The sequence below is a fragment of the Apostichopus japonicus genome, chromosome 11, assembly GCF_037975245.1.
Source record: "Apostichopus japonicus isolate 1M-3 chromosome 11, ASM3797524v1, whole genome shotgun sequence".
Taxonomy (NCBI): Eukaryota; Metazoa; Echinodermata; class Holothuroidea; order Aspidochirotida; family Stichopodidae; genus Apostichopus; species Apostichopus japonicus.
Window position 1 is genome coordinate 14,341,900 of NC_092571.1, and position 19,614 is coordinate 14,361,513.

Consider the following 19,614-nt stretch of genomic DNA (forward strand, 5'->3'; position numbering starts at 1 on the left):
CTTGAATTGTACTGAGTTTTAACGGTCAATACCGCAGTACAAATTGACCAAAACTAGCGACTATCTTTTGTTTGTGTAACTGAAGGGATACCGGGTTGATTATCTGAATTAATCAGGTTGTTATTTTAAGTTACCGTCGATTCGTCTCATCCACTCCTTTCTACACAGTTCCGACGGTGGCGAGGGGAAGGTTAACGCTGCATATCCAATGCACTAATCCCCTAATGGTATTTCCATACTGTGTGTATGGAAATGACTTTCAGCAAACATGGATTACTTTAGTGAACAATTGTTCTATTTAGGAGACATATGGGTTGAATTCAGTGTCGGGGGCTGCCATTTTGATGAGATATAGGAGTATAAGAGATGACAGTCATTACGGTTCATTCTTATGGGCAAATATTCGCCGTCCAAATTTGTTTACTCTTTTCACCACCTTTACTTTTCTATTCATTTTACGCAACTAAAAACCTTGGCGGTTGAGGGACTAGTGTATTAATCCACCGCCCCAGACGGTATGTCTGAGACTCGAAAAACACATTCCATACTTGTCGTACGTTTTCGGGAGATTATCCCAGCACCAAGATGTTACCAGGCGATGGAAGCATTGCCAAAGACATTTATATTCGATTCTTATAGATAAAAATCATTGCAAGGGCTCTAGCTTTTTTAAATAAGGTCTATGAAACTGAAATGTCGCCCTCACATTCAAGAGAAAGTTATCTCTTGTTTCTAAATGACAATCTGTCTTTGAGCTCCTAAATGTGAAATGATGCTTGTATTTTGACATTAAAGTAAGGTCCGTTGTGCTATTCTTACAAAGTTAATTAAAGATAGTTTTCACGTACCCAAAACAAGTACCTAATATTTGTGAACGATAAGTAACATGCTCTCCTTACCATTGGCCAATCTTATTATAATATGCGTATTTAAAGACATTGATTATACACGTTGTTGATTTCTATTAGTATTTTAACATTTCTTTTTAATACCTCACAGTTACTTATAGGAAGATGTAATGAACAAATTCGACGGCATGTTTCACAGTATCTTTTAAATATCTTTGAATAAAAGGATCTATATTATTTCTTGCTTCATCGAGTTAAACGACTTATTGTATGTTGTGTGAAAAATGGAATGTTACCCCCTCCTATATTTCCTACTGTAACCAACCTTCTATCTTCCATTTCGTTTGATTGATCGTTTTATACCATCTTAAAAGAATATTAATAATGTTTTAACGTCGCTAACTTTAAGCAATATTGTTATTTTACAACAGTCACGTCTTCACAAATTCCTGCTCTTTTACAACGTTCTTATTTTCAAAGTTGGTCAGCCAGTTGAGTTGGCCCTCTCATGTATTATAATATCACTTTCTACCCCAACATAATCTCTCAAGAAAAGCTGCTGCCTCACAAAGATGGTTTCATTTCATGTTCCCGTGTGCCTCGTAAGCGATATCAAACTATTAATTGAGGCGAATCCATGTTTTTTTCTAAAGGAAATGGATTGCCCTTCGGTCGATGCCTCCCATGTAGGCGGTGGGTATGTTGGCAGCATCCTTATGGAAAATTGTGCAATCTGAGGAATTGATGGTGCCTCTCCCGACTAACCTTTCTTAGTCGGTATCGACTGACCAGTTGCACTGACTAGAATCACTGAAAGAATTAAACCCGACTAGTTTCACTGACTAGAATCACTGAAAGAAAAGAGAGCAGAAGAAACACAAATAATGTGTACGTTGGCAATATTTATTTCTGATAAAACTTCTGATGTCTACAAAAGCTGACTTTCGACAGATGAAGAAAAAATCACTGTAAACAAAAATCTGAAAATATCATTTTATTCCAACAAAGTTAAGACAAGTTAATGGATCAAACAGTGCTGCACAATAATGCAAAGTTGAATCTTGGGCAAGAGTTCCTTACGACTTTCGTTTTAAAATGGTACCCCAAATCGACACCAGTTAAGTCTTCGCGAAAAAGAGTTTTCTCTTAACTAGAAATGGCCTCCCACTTGTCTTCAGAAAAATCTGCACCATTATTGACCTGTGAACAGAAAATATGATATACGTGTAAGCACAGATACAGATATAGCACATGATAACTCACATTATCATAAACATACATTTACATTAAAATGTTATAACAAATTGGTAGGTATACATTTAAATCTAGGTCCCTCAAATTATAAGCCAGGAATAGCAGCTTTACCAAATAATTATTAGCTTTGCACAGCATAACACCAAGTTATTTTTCAAAGCTTAATAATCATGTTAATCATGTTAATAATGATCCCAATAGACCGGGAGCCCAGAGGGTTTGGTTAGCTGGGAAGGTAACCAATTGCCTTGTACATCACAATGTTCACAGTGCATTCCTGTATATGAAACCAGACGACTGGCAAACCGGCTGTGGTGGGTGTGGCTGGGAGAGCAATTTTAAAGTAGGTTTCGAGTGGTTACCTCATGAGCTGACCTAGGTCAGCCGTGAGGGGTCAATTATTGATCACTGGCAGGGGTACCCCACTACCAATAATTACTGGCGATGGCCATTTGTTGCTCTTGGGGCCATTCCTGACACAGTGTACTTACTTTGATGTGGTTACCATGAAAGCTGATATAGGTTAGCTATTAGGTGACTTTAAAATTGCTATTGCTAAATTGCTAAATGATATACAAGACTGTTTTTTTTTAAAACAGGTTATGAAAAGTATCTTTAATATCATTAAACAGTTGGGTACAATAGTTAAACTCACTCTTCCATCTTCTTTTCTCTATGGTACTTGTTCCTTTGCTTTTTGGACTATCGGATAAACTCTTTAGTTCTGCGAAGGGTACCAATATATCATCTTAAAACAAGTGTTTAAGCCATATATAACACAGTTCTCCTCTTCTGTTGTTGCCTCCACACTAGTGTCGTACTTCACAGGAAACCTCACCCTTGACTTGGATATTTGGCTTTTCAATTCTTCCTGGAAAAAAGAAACAGCAAAGTATTCATCATTTGAAAAAAAAAAATTAAAGAAAGTTGTCACTACAAAGTTATGTGAGATTTGCTTCCACTATAGTCTCAAAAAACAATCCCAAAGTTTGAAGCAGACTGTATAAAGCTGAACATTTGAACCAGAGTGTCATCACCATTGCAACCAGAATCAAATGCCCAGAATACAGAGATAATAAAACATGGGCTAAATCTTTGTTTGTTTTATGATCTATAACAATATAAAATTTTAGAAACACAAATGCACTGAGCCAATTTATTTATAGGCTTAATCGTTTTTAGTTGTTATTTTGCTTGCTCACATAAGAAGCCTGTTTAGACCTAGGCTAGAGAAGAATCAGTACTTTGTTACACTAAGTTTGTCTTTCGGTCGTTTTGATTTAGTTTTACTAGTAGTACTGTAGTATATAATACCGGTGACTAGCCAACATAATTTGTTCAGCCTACTGTGACTGTAAGTTTGAAGGTCTAGCCTTGCTTATTCAATATCACATAGCCTACCGATTTAGATTCACATGGGAAATTACAGGAAATCTTTACCAAATGAGTATAGACTTCAAATAAACTATTGAGACTTATAGTCCCAGCATTTGTTTGGGAATAAATTAGAAGATTATGTGCCACTGCTCAATCTAGCCCAATACATACATAACACATTGTTAATTAGTGTTTTGAATGCACACTTTAGTGTTGAGAATGCACTACAGTACCCAGTAGAAGCCTATAGGCTACTCACTGTCATTGCACTTGTGTATTGCGAAACGCCAGCGTAACAACGGTTACACGTACTGCGTAGCGTAACACTAACCATAATACAGTACTAGTGCCAGTGGCCTAACAATTAACTTTAATTTTACCTTCAATAAAAGTAATAACAGGTAGGCCGATGATGGCAGTTAATACCTCCATTCTTCTAAAGACCTTCTTGGGTGATTTACGGTTGAAAGTTGCTAAGAGTGATCGTATGAAACTATGCCAAGCCCAGCAAGCTGCCGTTGCCTCTCGGTTTCGAAAGTGAATTGAATCGAATTGGGTTAAAATACATTAGTCCGTCGACACCGACTAAGCTACGACTATGGCGTAAATCGGGTGTCCGTGTCGTTCTTAGTCCATGGGTTAAAATACCTTAGTCCGTCGCCACCGACTAAGCTGCGATTATATTTTCCTTAGTCAGTGTAAAATGACTAAGAAGCAGTGATGAAACGAAGATTTTTGCTAGTCCGTGTGCATTGACTAACGTTACAAACTAATTTAACGTTAGTCCGTGGCAATATTGACTAGTTTACTTTTTCAGTGAAGTGGTGAACACTTATGAATCAGCTGCTGTGATAACAATATCCACTGAGATCGATATAGAACTTAAATTAGAGCAAGTCTTCTACAGTTCTTGACTCTTAAGTAAGCTCACCGATGTCATATTGCCGATCCCGAAGAAAGATGATGAATGCTTCAACGAGGAAAAAGAAAGAAAGAAAGAAATATAATTAATAGTTCGACAAGCAGTAACATGATTAAGGTTCTTCGAGATGAAACACAGTTAGATCGCTTATCAATCAGTACGAAGTGCTTGTTCATCTCACCCGTTACATATCTTTGAACACAAAATATGTGACACTGTAACACCAACATGAAAACATTTAAAGCCTGTTCAATACGCATTTATTGAGCATGCCTTGATCATGTTCATGAGGTGTTTGCGTGTGAGTTGCCCTCGCTCTCTACTTTGAATAAATGATATTTATTTAAATGATTACACTTTATATTATTACCTATATTGTTCTAATATGGTGTAAATTTGTGATACAAAAGACAGTTCGTAGAACCTAAGCCAACCATTTCAAGTGAATTAGATCCGCTGAATGCTGAATGTATAAGCGTCATTAGGCTGGGAAATAGACAAACCACACATCGCAGAGACTTCTGTGTGATTTTAATAGAGACATACAAAATATTAAAGACCAGAAAAGTAAGATAAAGATGAGTAGGACGTAATGGAGACCCACGTTTGAAGCATTTAATATCAGCGTAGCCAGGGGATGGCGTTTGGGCCGGAGGAGTTGGTGAACCAGTAGGCGGATCGTATAGTGTGTGTCAACGTGGGGATGTATGTCGTCGTGGCTGTGCGTGTCATGTGGAAAAAGAGAACATAATATTATACATATTCTTCTGAATACACAAGTGTTGGTTGACTGTAGACTACCTAGATGTACACCCTCATATAGTATTACAGTCATTATATTTATTACTCTCTTTTTACTCTACTTCAATGGAAGAAAAAAAGTGCGTAGAATTGTGAAGAAACGTTCGTTCTTTTCTTTTCGCGATAAATTCACCAAAATTGCTGTGTATTTCAGTTCAATGAAATCATAAGTAACAAAACAAAAGCAAGTGGGATGCTTGATATTTGTGCTTTAATCTGTCACGGTTTTGTAGTCTGACTTTTTTCCTGAAGATCCTCTTACTAAGATTTGAAGTTTATCTTATCTGTCAACCACCGTAAGTTAACTTTTATTTAAAGTAGATTCTTAAAACCGTAGCTATTCCAGGTAAAACGAGGCGTTTTGGTTAGCACAGAGTGAAATGCTAGGGTGGATAAGTGCTATACGGCGGATATCAGAGGACACTTACGGCGAGTAACCTGTACACCTTACCAATGAGAAGATTGTCTTTGTTATAACTTCAATAAAATGAGTGTTGAAGGTACCACGAGGTTACTTCATGAGAGGTCCGCGAAGTGCCCGATGAAATATGAACCTACAGTCAAGGGAATCGGTGATCATTACGGAGAATTGATATAAGATGAGTTCTACCGCTGGTAGTTGGGTCATGCTTTTGAAAGTTGATCCTGCTTTCTATAGCATATCTGTAAATAATGCGCCTACCGCATACTGATCATCTGTAAAATTAATTTAACTAATTTAAACACCATTATGAAACAATGCATATAGATTGACAAATACTAAGCAATCTATCCAGACCGCAATACGCTACATGAATTTGAATCACAAATACAAACGATACATCCAGAATCTTTGAAAACAATATGATAAAAGCAAAACCCAAATAACTAATTATGAACGCAAACAGCGCTAAAACATAAAATAATGAACTTTGCTTGGTTACAGCGTAAACTCGTTCTTTAAAACACGACATCACATTGTCCCAAACACCAGTAGGAAGAGATCCACAACCTTTTAAACACCTACACTATATCTTGAATCAATAAAAAAAAAACTAATATCACAAAATCAGAAAGCACTCAAAAGGATATGTACAGGACCGAGGGAAGAAGTAACGGCATGAATCGTGAAGAATACTCATTCTGTCCTACGGAATAATCAATAATTTGAAATCTCTTTGACCTTAATGGCTAGCCAGACGATACCAAGAAAAGTCTCTTAAAGCAAAATATGATCAGAAATGATGAAAAAAGAAAAACATTTCAACACCAAACGATTGTCTATATTGTCTAGCACAATTACTAAAAATGATATTTCCAGAACCACCGAGACGTTTACAAACCCTTAACTATAATATACATAACGACGGAAAATACTTGTAATTGTCAAATGTCAGTATTCAACCATAAGGATCGGTTTTTAAAGATATATTATATGATAAATGCTATCATTTAGTCTTCTCTGATTATCTTGTCGTATGATACACTTAATTTTGAAATGGTGGTTGCCATTCATTTTCATTTAACAATTTAAATATTAGTTCAGCATAGTTATAGTTTTGTCTTTTATATTCGATTCAATGATAAAAAAGTCAGGTGAATATTCATTGTTTCTTTTTCGAATATTGTTTGATCTTGTGTAGAATAAATGAAGGAAGTGATTTCATTTCTTGGTCGAAACAGTTTTGGGTAACTTGTTTTCGTAGGAAAGGTAAAATAGACACCTAATCTGCTTCCTGGTTTTACTTTCATAATTCAGAGCATACTCATTTTAAATATATTGAAAGTCTTTTTTTCTCATAACTGGCATTGGAAATGTTCACAATTTAAGTTGTGTTTATTACACAAGCAAATCGAAAGTCCATTAAACATGACACTATTTCTTGTGAACCTCTGTTACATCAGAGAGGTGTCTACAATACACCCATAGTTCAATTAAATCAGTAAAACAATATTTTGAAACTTCTTGACGCCTGTTTCTCACTTTCAGCTTACGCAGCCGTTTGGGCTGATCAAAGGCACGACATGCCAGTGGCGTATCTGGGGGGGACAAGGGAGGATACGTGCCCCGGGTTTAGAGGGCGCTGTAATGGGAGAATGAGAGTAAAAAAAGAAGCGCTTTTTAGAAAAATATGATGAACTGTTGTTTGTCGTCAGGCATGAATATTTTCCAGTTACAGAATCTGAACGGAGTGTAGTTGTTTTTATTAACAAATTTATAGATTGTGATTTCTCCAGTCCATTTCGACCGTTTTCTCTTTTTTTAAATTCTGTTCTGTATTCTGTAATGACTACATGTCACGGTACACAAACAAACTTTAAATTATAATTATAATTTTACTTATCCAACCTAATCAACCACATTGTTAATAGAATTTAAATAAATAATGGCATTGAAAAAAAAATATATAACTTAAATAGATGTCTTAAGCACAAGTATATATGCTATAGCACTTATTTAATGGTTTCAAAAATAGTATTACTATCAAATAAATCATTATTTTTTAAATGTGATGTAATAACAGCAACGTTGATCTTATTTTGAAGTAGTTGATGACCTATCAAGAGAAGAAGTTATATTTGGCACAAATTAAAAAACACAATACTTTCTTCCTCCGCATAAGGGTTTAAGTTTTTAAATGCATTTAACAGCCACTGCGAAACTCGCAATGGCATAAACATACTTATTTTATTGTTATTCCTTTCGTAACTACCGAGCTGTCTGGAATGTGTTGAAAAGAATCCCTACAACAACAAAAATCTCTGTTTATCCGAGACAGTCGTTAATCACTAAACTTATTAATGAGAGTATCATAAAAATAGTGTGTGCTTTGTTTCGTTATTGAACATTGTTTGACATTGAAAGATTAAAAACAAAGCAATTAAGGAAGTGATTTTTTTCACGAATCAAAGCAACTATTCAAATCGTTAGCCTGTATGTAGGAAAAACAGAAGAGAAATTACACTTCTATGTTTTACTTTCACAATTGAAAGCATGGTAAGTTTAAAAAAAAGTGGCAAGTACATTTTCTCACGAATGACCTTTATAACCATTCTTTGCAATAATCTTTTACAGTTTATATCAACTTTATTAACTTTGAATTCAAAGGTGTTTATTATGTGATGATTGTATTCATTGATCGTTATAACATTAAACTTATATTCGTGACACAAAATACCAGTTATAATGTTAGTGTTAATATTACACTAATGAATGTTACAGCAATAAAATATGCAAATACTGAACTAGAAATTTTCATAAAGAATGTCGCTGTCTTGTTTTCTTTAAGATACATTTTCCCGTTCAAATAACGTAATGACTTAAAGTAATGACTTACCTTGATCGGTTCTGGAGAATGTTAAATTCACATCTGTCAGCACACTGTGATGTAGAAAGGGACTTCAACTGTTCCTGGGTACAGATGCATCCAATGGTTGAGTTCTGATCACAATAAGTAACGTAGACTAAAAGCTCTTTAGTCCGTTATTAGCTGTGTAATGTTTCTGATAATCACAGCCCTCGCATTGGATTATTTCCAGATTTATCGGTGGAAACCCGTCTGTTATTGAACAAGATAGAGCGACGTGTTATAGGATGGAGATGAGGAGAGGCCTTGACAAATAAGGTGTAGAAGGCTGGTATAATGTTAAGAGTTGTTAGATGTGATGAGAGTAAAGTGTATACGCGAGTTATCATCAGTCTATGATATATGATAAGTAGAAACACCTGAGAGCGTTTTACTGTACTTTAATAATTATCTTGTTAGGAATTCACTGTTTATGCGTACATCGATAGTAAACGTATTTGATACTTGAGTCTGTGGGGGATAAAAACACTGAAATACGAAAATGTTGTGAGGCAAGGCAACCTTGACCTTAGAATACTTTTCATATATTTAATGAGACGGAATTGATTTTGTGCGTGATACTAAGTTGTGGACTGCATGAAAAACGAACAACAACATTACAAGACACCGTCTCTTTTGTAAGCCGACGAGGAGTGTGCATAAATTTAAAACTTAAAGTAGCCTTCAAGTTTATGAGGTACTATTACCAGCCCTATCGACGGAGAAAGTATTCCAACCAGGATGCCAAAAGTATCACTCTCCCACGAAATATAATTTAAAGAGTGTTAAGCAATTTATGACTGCAACCCATTTTACTGAGCCAATAGTTTTGGTATTATCCCCAGCCCACTCCTGCCTGTTTATATAAAAGCACGTGTTTTGCCACTAAAAACATGAACGAGGTATGAATAATACATTGAAAGCACCGGTGACCTAGAAACGCTTGAAGCAGATAACAGTTTGTCTTACCTGGATATGTCTTTGGAACTTCCCAAGCACAACTATTAGAGTAACTGGTGATGGACATGAAGTCCAAGTGTCCCCGAGTAGCAACAAAGCCAACTGTTGAATTACCACTACACGAAGTAATATAAATTTTAAACACATTAAATGTTACCTTTAAGTGAATAATAGTGTTTCTCAAATTTCCCTCTTTTCAATAACAAGCAACTCTACAACTGGATATATTTGTCTGGTCTTGAACATGTCAGTTCAAAGTAAAAATTATTATTCTGAAGTAAGAGTTTTCATGTCACAAAGGTGAGGTGAAGGAGGATGATAAACTGTAAACAGACGGTAAGTATGCTGCAGGAGAGTAGCATGTATAATATTATGATCATAATCGACCCATGGCACATGGTAAGTTCCAGCATCTTCTGGTTGGAGGTTTAGAACTGTAAAACCCAAATCATAAAAATGCGATGAATAATTTTCAAGTGAGTAATTAAAATAAATATTGATTTACTATATGCTCACCATTTGACCATAACAGCTCAGTTTCAGCAAAAGTACGGGCAGATGTCACTCCGATGTGGGCCATCTCAGTGAAGTTCAACTGAAATCGTAGTATATATATATAATTCATATTTATATGAAAAGGAAATATCTCAGAAGGCAAAGTCACATCCTACAACAGAATAAAAACCTGTCAATCTGATAGCTGGTCCATCTTGACAATTAAAATTACAATCGATACACTCAGACAATGACATTTACTGGGACATTACGACAAATAAAATAAAAAATTGTAAAATCTCCATTTGTTAACAATGATTATCATGTACGTTACGAACACCGCTGTCTAACTCTGCAGTGTCGTCTTTAACAATGTTTACGCTGTGCTTTATAACGACCGCCGACTAACTTTGCAGTGAAGTCTTCTTTCGATAGAAACCAATAGTAGACAGAAGGTATTCTAGAAGAGGTTAAGGATCGTGCGCATGCACGGAAGTGTTAACACAGGAAAATAAAATACTTTGGTCACAGTATTCAGTGAAATAATATAAGTATTTCTCAATTCCTGTTAATCTGCCTTCGGAGTGTGGATTGTAGAAGGTAAAGAACCAATGTTTATTTTTCTCGCTTATCCTTTCAATGTTCAGCTTACCATTTGTTACTCTCAGAGAATGGATGATGATAACAAATGTACGAGTTATCTCTTCATAGTTTCCATTTGCAAACTATATGACTATATGACAGTAATGTGTGTGTGTATATACAGGTAAATATAAACCAAACGATGGTTATGCGAAATAATTCTCTGACGCTGTACGTAACTTTTAAATGTTAATGAAACGAAATCTCATTTATATTTCAATGAAATACTGCGTGAAATCTTAAAAAAATGAAACGAAAATCGCCTTCAACCTGAAAAGTGAATGTCACAATGACAAGGTTGTGCAGAGATGTCGTTGGTTCTCTTAAAAAAAAAACGGATGTGAACTGAATATGACAGAATGTTTCACATAGTGAACGTAGGGCAAGCAATGTCGCTTATTCCACTATTTAAATCTACCATCAGCCCACACTACATCTTCACCCATTCGACATACACCAAAACGGAAACAACAGTCCACTTTTAATTACAAAAATATGCTGCCTCAACTAGGTCACCACACAAAGGTTATAAGTATTTCCTTATATTTGTCCTAATATTTGTCCGAATACTTGTCATTAGGCCTTTGAAGAAGATCCTGCTAGAATCGAACGTCAGGCCAACTTACTTTTACACATGCTCCCACACAGGCTCTCTAGTGGATAAGCTGTTTGCTAACAGTTTTATTTTATTCTAATATTTTCTTCAAACTACTTGAGGCTCTAAGGTCAAAACCTTATGTGAATCATGCAATGGTGCCGTCTTCCATGGTTATAACTATCACATGTTCTAATGTAGCTATATCCACAACTGCGTGCAGGTCTCCTTTTCTTAAAATTGAAGACTATTAAACAACATAACAAGGCTTCTTTGTATCACTGTACTTATCAATAAATATCACTTGAAGAAAGTTCACGTGTTTTTGTACGTTAGCGTTGAACGTTTGCAAAAATGAACCTGGCAATGACAGGACAGGAATATCAGGAGGCGCCTGTAAAATGGAGCTTGGGATCAAAAACAAGAAGTCCCTTAACCATACCCACCAGCCCACCGACTTCGGAGCAACGCGTGCAAGGAAACGCTGAGCTTAAAGTCATTTTGGATTAAAATTGGATACTTCAACATTAACGGGGAATAAGCAGTTATAAAAGTAAAAGCTTCTGTTGGTGCGGTTTAGTATTCAGAAATTGGGCTTGGATAGTTTGTTAAATTTGAACAATTCTTTTCTTCTTGGGGTGGGGTATATTTATATGTTAACCGATGGCTATACAAATGATGAATAGACACTTTTCTCTTTCATAGCATTTGCGTACACGGTTGATAATAAAAATGACAAAAAACTCACCTGGATTACTTTTAGAGATGTTAAACTCACATCGGCCAGAATACTGCGGTGTAGAAAAGAACTCCAGCTGTTCCTGAGTAGCGATGCATCCAACGGTTGAGTTCTGATCACAAGACATGACGTTAATAGAAAGCTCTTGAATACCGTTATCATCTGTGTAATGTTTCTGAAAATCACAGCCGTCGGGCTCAATCATTTCCAGATTTATCGGTGGAAACCCGTTTGTTATTGAACAAGATATAGTTACGTGGTAGGAACCAGAAGGGGATGAGGAGGGGCCTTGACAAACAAGAGGTGTAGAAGGCTGGTAGACTGTAAAGAGATGATAGGTGTGATGAGAGTAAAGAGTATACGGAGGGCCATCATCAGTCAATTGCAGATGATAAGTACCAGCATCCTCTCGTTGAAGGTTTAAGATGGAGAACGAAAAATCAGCCTTAGTAACATTAGTGCCGTAGTACGACAGATATTCTAGCATAACTTGAAATAAATATCGATTTACTGTCTGATTCAGTCGTCGCTGTATTCCGTTGTATGAGAAGATTCCTTTAGAAAAAACTTCTCCGGTAGTACGACTGGTAAAGTTCATTGCCACTCGTAAACCGTATACATGTATATAAAGTTTATACATATATAATATAATGTAGTCTTCATTAATATGAATATCCGGGAACGAGAAGTCACATCCTACAAAAGCGTAACATTCTTTTGGAAGTACTGCTTCTCTATCTATGCAGTGAGAATTACAATCAGTGACGTCACAATAACATGATCCCAGAGAGATGCCAAGAACAAAGAACGAAGAAACAAAAAATCCTTCCATCTTAACAACTTTTAAAGTTCCCTCGCGTCGGAGACTTGCGCCCGTAACTGTATGTTTGTAATACTCTACATGTATAATTATCCTTGAAAGCATACTTTTAACGCATGCGTATCTTTAACTTCAATTGCGCATGGCTGAAAATAGCATACCAATAGCATAGCATTGAGAGCCTTGTATATCCTTTTAAATGAATATATTTCTATATTTTAATAATTACTCGTCAAATTCACTTTCTCTCTCTCGCTTTCTCTCTCCTGAGACATTCCTTCATGACAATTGTCTTTTATTCTTGACAAGTTGTAGATATATTACCTCATTTATGTTAGGCCTAAGTAAAATCAAATATAGTCTTTATTGACCTTTTATGACTCAACAAGGAGGATAAAAGTTCATGGATAATAAAAATTAATTAATTAACAAAATACATGGTACATAGCTTGTTCTAAAGACGACATGAAAGTATATATTACATATTTTGCAGAGCTAAATGTAAGTTTTTCATATCGGGCTTCTCTGTGAACCGACTTGAGGAATATATGAGGTTTACAGAGAAGCAGTGATATGAATTTAAAGGACCACTAATTTAACGGCTTACTCAGTAAGCCTCATCTTACAATATATTAATTCAATATGAGCTATGCATTATTCTTTCTTTCCAGTGCAACTCTCTTCCCCCCAATATGTACCCCATGGAAATTCACATGCGTATTTAAACAGAACGATTTCGCTAACTCTAAATTAATTTCATTCTTCACGGATAGCATTCAAATACTACGATAACATAATTCATCGAGATTGAATCAAAGGGAAGATAAAATTGTCCATGTCATTGCCATTTGTCTTTCCTACTTTCATCCAATAGTCTAGCTCCGGAAAATCTATGATATCCATGGGGCAGCTTACCAAACAGACGGTATGTGTGTTGTAAGAGGATTGGACTGTCAGTCCCGTCATAGTAAATCTCTGTTAGGTTAATATGATATGTTCCAGCATCTCCCGGTTGAATGTCTCGGATTCGGAACGAAAAATCGTCACACTCCCCCAATGGATGCCAGAGCAGGTATTCAACTTGGAAAAGATAGCGATCATAAGTATGGTGTTCATTCCACCGGAACGTACCAGAATAAAGAAAGGGAGCTCGAGGAACAGCATCATCGGTAGCCAGTTCGGTAAAATTCAAATGTAATCTAAGTATATATATATATACATATGAAAATGAAATACTTGGAAATGAAAAGTCACAGCCTTCAACCGCATAACAGTCTGTTGAATTTACTATAGGTCCATTTTTACAGTGATAATCACATCCAATGTCCTCAGAAAAAGACAACGTGATAAGAAAAATAAAAGAATAATATAAAGTAGACAAAAAATCCATATCGATATATTGCGGTAGAGTTACAATTATAAACAGTAATTATGATTTATGTAGTAACCGCAGTCAATGCAAAACTGTTCGCAAATGTCTGCAAAGCGATGAGCGCTGTTTATCAATCAAAACAGAGAGTCGTTCTCAAGTACTGCCTGCACATTCGCACACGTGTGGGTGATTTCAATTGAATACAAAATGAAACTGATCAGGATGCTAATGAAAGGATATCCCTATAGTTACGTCACAGTGAATTCATTTGAAACTTTAGTTTTAATAATGTTTAAGCCATTTTTGCTGATGTAGTCTGCTGATGTCTGTGGTGATATACCGAAATTGACAAATTTTAGAATTTTATTTTAACATGCAGTTCAAACATGTTTTGTATCTTAAGCTTATAAAAGATATGCAACATGGTCAAGTGGTGATATTTAAATAAATTATATTTCACTCAACTCGGTTCAACACTGAAGGAGTAGTACTTACCACACATATTTGAGACCGATCATTACTCAAAATAAGACTGCAATTTTCAAACTGAGACTCCATAGATTTTCCCAATATCCATTTGTGGACCACATTACCCGTCAGGCGTTTTAAGCATGCAATTTTAGCCATCTTGAAATATTTTAGTCATGAAATTCCATGTGTATTATCCAATAAGATCGGTAGTTTCTCCAAATTTAGTACATCATTATGTTGGTTGCCTAGTGTTATTTTCTAATAAATCAATAACACAGTGGTATGATCCAACAACGCTGTGGATTACATGCCGTGCTAAGGAAAATTAGCTTCCTCGTTACGTCAGCATCAATAATGGCCATCGCTTCTATGTTCGAAGACATACACTGAGTTTTACACTGACACTTAATTAAATCTAGTTACGGGGTTTTCCTTCAAACGCCCTTACATTACTTTTAATGTTTGAATGACATGTTGACCTTACTTATGATACATACATACTTGTGTTTGTGCTATTTTGAAGGGAAAAAATAATTTGGAGAGATAGATGCGATAAAGTGTTTAATAAGGGAAAATTTGCCAGTTGGCAGGCACTCCTGGAGGCGGTGAAGTGTGACATTCACTATCAGGTTGAAGACGATTTTCATTGAATGGGTGGTTGGGGGTCTGCCTCTGCAGGTCGGTGGGCGTATTTACTTTTTTGGCTCGCTTGACTTGAGTTTTTGTTTGTTAGAATGGGATGGTTGGGTAGTGCCGTTTGGCCGTGACGTTTTGGATTCCGCAGGGCGGGTCACATAAAAAGCACTAATGATACATACTCTACATTCTATTGGGTTCGTGTTTATGTTATCCAAAATTCGTGAGCCGTTCTATTGAATTCGGAATTCGTTTCGTGGAATGGGTAAGCCTACACTTAAATCAACCTCACGACGCGAGTTCACGAGTCTTGAATGAATATACGCAAAAAAAAAGTATAATGCACAGTATGATATATTACCGTCACTGAACTGTGTGCACAGTTATTATACAAATGGGCCTACAGCACATGTGTGATGCACCCTGTACGAAACTATCACTGTGCGATGTTATCGATTAATTCCTTCGCGAAAAAACTTCAATCAAAGTAGATCATACAATATTAGTGTGCTAAATATTTTTAAACCAATTCGAAACATATCTACATATATTTATGTAAATCTTCGGGTAATTTTGGACTTGTATATCTTCGTTGCGTGAGCGGTAAGAGGGGGTGGGTATCACTGCATCATCCGTATCGTAAAGTCACATGTGATATCTTTGTAACTATTTAGTTTTATCGAACAAAGATATTTATGCTAATCCATACGTTACTACTAATTAAAACTGAAACTAGTTACCGGTACTCATTAGTATTTAGTCTCAGATGGCGCTGTACCACTACAAAACAAATGAATTATTAAATTCTTATACTTATATGTTCTCGTGGAGTGCGGACGTGTTTTCGGCTGCTCTCCACCTTTCGTTGACCAAACCTTTGTGTTTTTACGTTGGCCTTCATTAGTTTGCAGTTTGTTTTAGTGTAGTTTGTGTGTTTTGGGTTTGTTTCGTTTTGGTTTTGTATAAGTGCGTGGCTTTGCCACACCCCTAGCTGTCATGGCGGCTCGCCGTGACAGCAAAATCGTATTGTTGAGTTTTTCGAGGGAGGCTAAGGTCGTCCCCGGACAAGTTTTTTACAGTTTTGCGTTCTGTTGGTTTAAAGGTCCCTGGAGAGGTTGACGCGCTTCAGCGTAAACCTCTCCGGGGTAGGAATTGTTTTGATGTACGGTTTACCTCGGAGGCTGCCCGCGTCCGAGGCGTCCATGTGTTGGAGGGAGTTGAGGGACTGAAGGTCACACCGTATGACAGTTCGGTGTGGGTGACAGTCCTTCATCTCCCTCTGGACATGTCTGAACAGACTGTTGTGCGGACACTGGGGCGTTTTGGGAAAGTAACCGGCTACGAGGAGCCGGAATTCCTTGAATGTAAGGTGTAAAGACCGGGGCCAGACGAGTTAGAGTACAACTCAAGTCCGATATCCCCTCTACCGTGTAGGCTAATGGGCACAGGGCCCACATTGCATACCCGGGCCAGCCTCGCACTTGTTGGAGGTGTGAGCTGGAAGGGCATGAGGCCAGGTTGTGCCCGAACAAGCGATGCAGTCGCTGTTTACAGGTTGGGCATACCCTGGCCGAGTGTAAAGGGGATATCGTAGGTAACTCGTGTGGGAAAACGGGCCATGTCGCTCGTTTATGCCCAGACCGCTCATACGCCGCGAGAGTGGCTACGAGCTTGGTTGAAGAGGTCCCCGTCCCGGCCTTTCACACCGTAACACCTGATGCACCTCTTATCGCCCCAGTGTCCGACACTAGCGCCCGGTGGAGGCTTCGTTGCTCCTTTCGTGTCCCACCTCGTCCTTGATCGAACTTGCCGAGACCGTCAGCCTGCCCACTGAGGCAGAGCAGGACAAAACGGCAGAGATGGTACTAGCGGAGCAGGATGCCGCTTGTACTGGTTTACCTGTAGCTACGCCCGCTATCGGTGATATTAGTCGGGCCCCGAGTCAACCGGCCCAAGAGACATTAAGTGGCCCAGATTCTGACTCGCCAATGGAGGACTCCAGTACAGCATTATTAGTTGTGGCTAAGGAGTCCTCCGATTGGTTTGATGAGACGAAACAGGCCACTGATCTCATTGACTCGAGCGGCCCTTCCACCCTACCCGCAACCGCTTCCGCTATACCGGACACGATGGTCGCTAGTGGACCTCCTGTTCCTGACAGGGAGGTCCGCTTGATCAAGGTTGACGAGGAGTTAAGAACTCTGCTCCCTCGTAAGAAAAGGGGGAATACTGTTAGGGGCTTGAAAAGACCCATATTGGGAAAACTTCGCAGGTAATGCGCAGGCCTGTTGTCTACCATCGGGACGGCGTACCCCGGATGAAGTTTCGGAGTGGGTTAGTTGTCAGGTGTGTGTGTGGGGGGTGGGGGGGTGGGGTTGTGTGGTCGTTACATAATATGGGTTGGGGGGTTCTGTTTGTGGTTTGGAGTTGGCTTTTTGGGGCTGGTTTGTAGAGCTTTATTGTTTTGGTTCTGTTGGCCTTTGGGTCCGTGTCCTTTTCATGTCACGTTGAACGCTACATTGTATACATTTGTGGGTGAGTGAGAGATTTCTGTTTGTGGGTTTTCAGTTGGGTTTATGGTGGTTGTTTAACAGACTGGGATTGTTTTGGTTTTGTTGACCTTTGGTCCGTGTCCGTTTTTCTTTGCACGTAAAAAGCACCATTATTAAATTCTTACCCCCTATTTCATAAGGTGATAAAGAGTTTATTGACAATGCGTTCTTAAATGTTCTTGTATAGTAGGGGTTCGTCTCCTATACACTTATTAAAATAACTAGTGTTTAACTGTTCATGTAGTAATCAATATTCTTATTCGGCCATTGATAATATTTCTGTGTATACAGTTCTACATTTCAAATCAAGTATTCTATTGTTATCATATCATATATTACAGATGACAATTTTTTTTCCAGTGGATCTTCATCTCTCGCTCTTGTATATTTCTTGGCATTTGAATGACCTTAAACACCTGACCAACTTTCATTGACAGATATCTGTCGCAAATTATATAAAAATGCAAACAAATAATATAGTTACGGTGGTCCTGATGGAACAGACGAGTTGCAAACTAACTGTGTTAGTATAACCCGACAAATAGTGAAAATACAACATTTCTCGTGTTGTCCAGTTACGTGCAACACAACAACTGATCACGTTGGTATTCGTCGTCAAAATGCCAACTTATGAATAGAATCGCTTCTCGGTCTTTTGGCTAAGATCTCCATTACTGGATATCAAACATCGTGTCGTTATTTCATTGTATCGAGAAGAATATTTTTCAGTATCGATGATTGGTCATTGCAAGATTGCTTGGTGATGAATGAGATGGCGTAGCCCACAGTAAAATTACAAACAATTGTGGTTTGGAGTTAGCTTTTTGGGGCCGGTTTGTAGAGCTTTGTTGTTTTGGTTTTGTTGGCCTTTTGGTCCGTGTCCTTTTCACGTTACGTTGAACGCTGCATTGTATACGTTTGTGGGTTGGTGAGAGGTTTCTGTTTGTGGGATTTCGGTTGGGTTTTGGTGGTTGTTTAACACCAGGTTACTCAACCTGGGGTCCGCGGACCCCTAGGGGGTCCGTGAAATTTATTTGGGGGTCCGTGAGGTCAAAGGGGTCCGCAGGGGGTCCGTGAAAAAATAGGGGTCCGTGAAAAAAATAAGGGTCCGCGAAAGCCGAAGAAGTTCGTGAAAAATGGAATGAGAGATATAGTCGAAGGAAGAAGTATGTATGCCTCTAGAAATCTAGGATAGGCTAGCCGTCAATACGTCGGACCCTGATGATCAGACCGTATCGTCAGTAGTCGATAAATGTTGAATCGTGCGTTCCCCCGATGAAAACAAGTAATATAGTTTCTCATTGGTATTCATTCGGTGAGGTATGGATAACATGCCACCCGAGTGTTGTGTACAACTTAACTGCACACTATACATCCTAATATGCAGAGCAATAACTATGATGCGTTGCTCACTGTTGACACAGCGAAGCGCGGTAGTTATAAGGCTTTGGTGGAGGAAAAGTTATAACTAACTTGGATTTGACACAAAAAACGGTGCCATTTGCAGCTATCTCTGACAAAGAAAACCCATAATTCTCCTGACCTCATGCAGAATCAACCAGTTTGTATCTGACAACTCATCGCTTCCAAATTAAAATTAAATTGGGAAATATATAATTTAAAAGTTAGAATTTCCAAGTAGGCCTATGCCTAGCAATACTTGCAGGTCTAGGAAAACTGCATTCCAGGCCCAGAAAAATGCATTTCTAAACATAAATTCTTGAACATAAATTTACTTCAAAAGTCACAAAATAATGCACCATTTCGCATCTAACCCTCAAATATTGAAAAAAATTCAAAAGAG

At 37.7% G+C, this 19,614-nt stretch overlaps 1 long non-coding RNA gene across 5 annotated transcripts; it reads right to left on the minus strand.

The window, feature by feature from the left end:
• Positions 1–1,730: 1,730 nt before the first annotated feature.
• Positions 1,731–10,685, minus strand: LOC139975706 (uncharacterized). 5 transcript variants are annotated; one of them, XR_011795849.1, is made up of 7 exons: positions 10,005–10,685; positions 9,498–9,604; positions 8,520–8,741; positions 5,006–7,265; positions 3,860–4,449; positions 2,758–2,973; positions 1,731–2,048 (listed from the first exon to the last, which is right to left on the minus strand). It is a non-coding gene; the product is annotated as an uncharacterized lncRNA (long non-coding RNA). The 5 variants fall into 5 exon arrangements; XR_011795852.1 differs by having other exon boundaries at positions 5,006–5,120; positions 5,654–7,265; positions 9,498–10,683; XR_011795848.1 differs by having other exon boundaries at positions 9,498–10,685.
• Between the last annotated feature and the right edge of the window lie 8,929 nt (positions 10,686–19,614).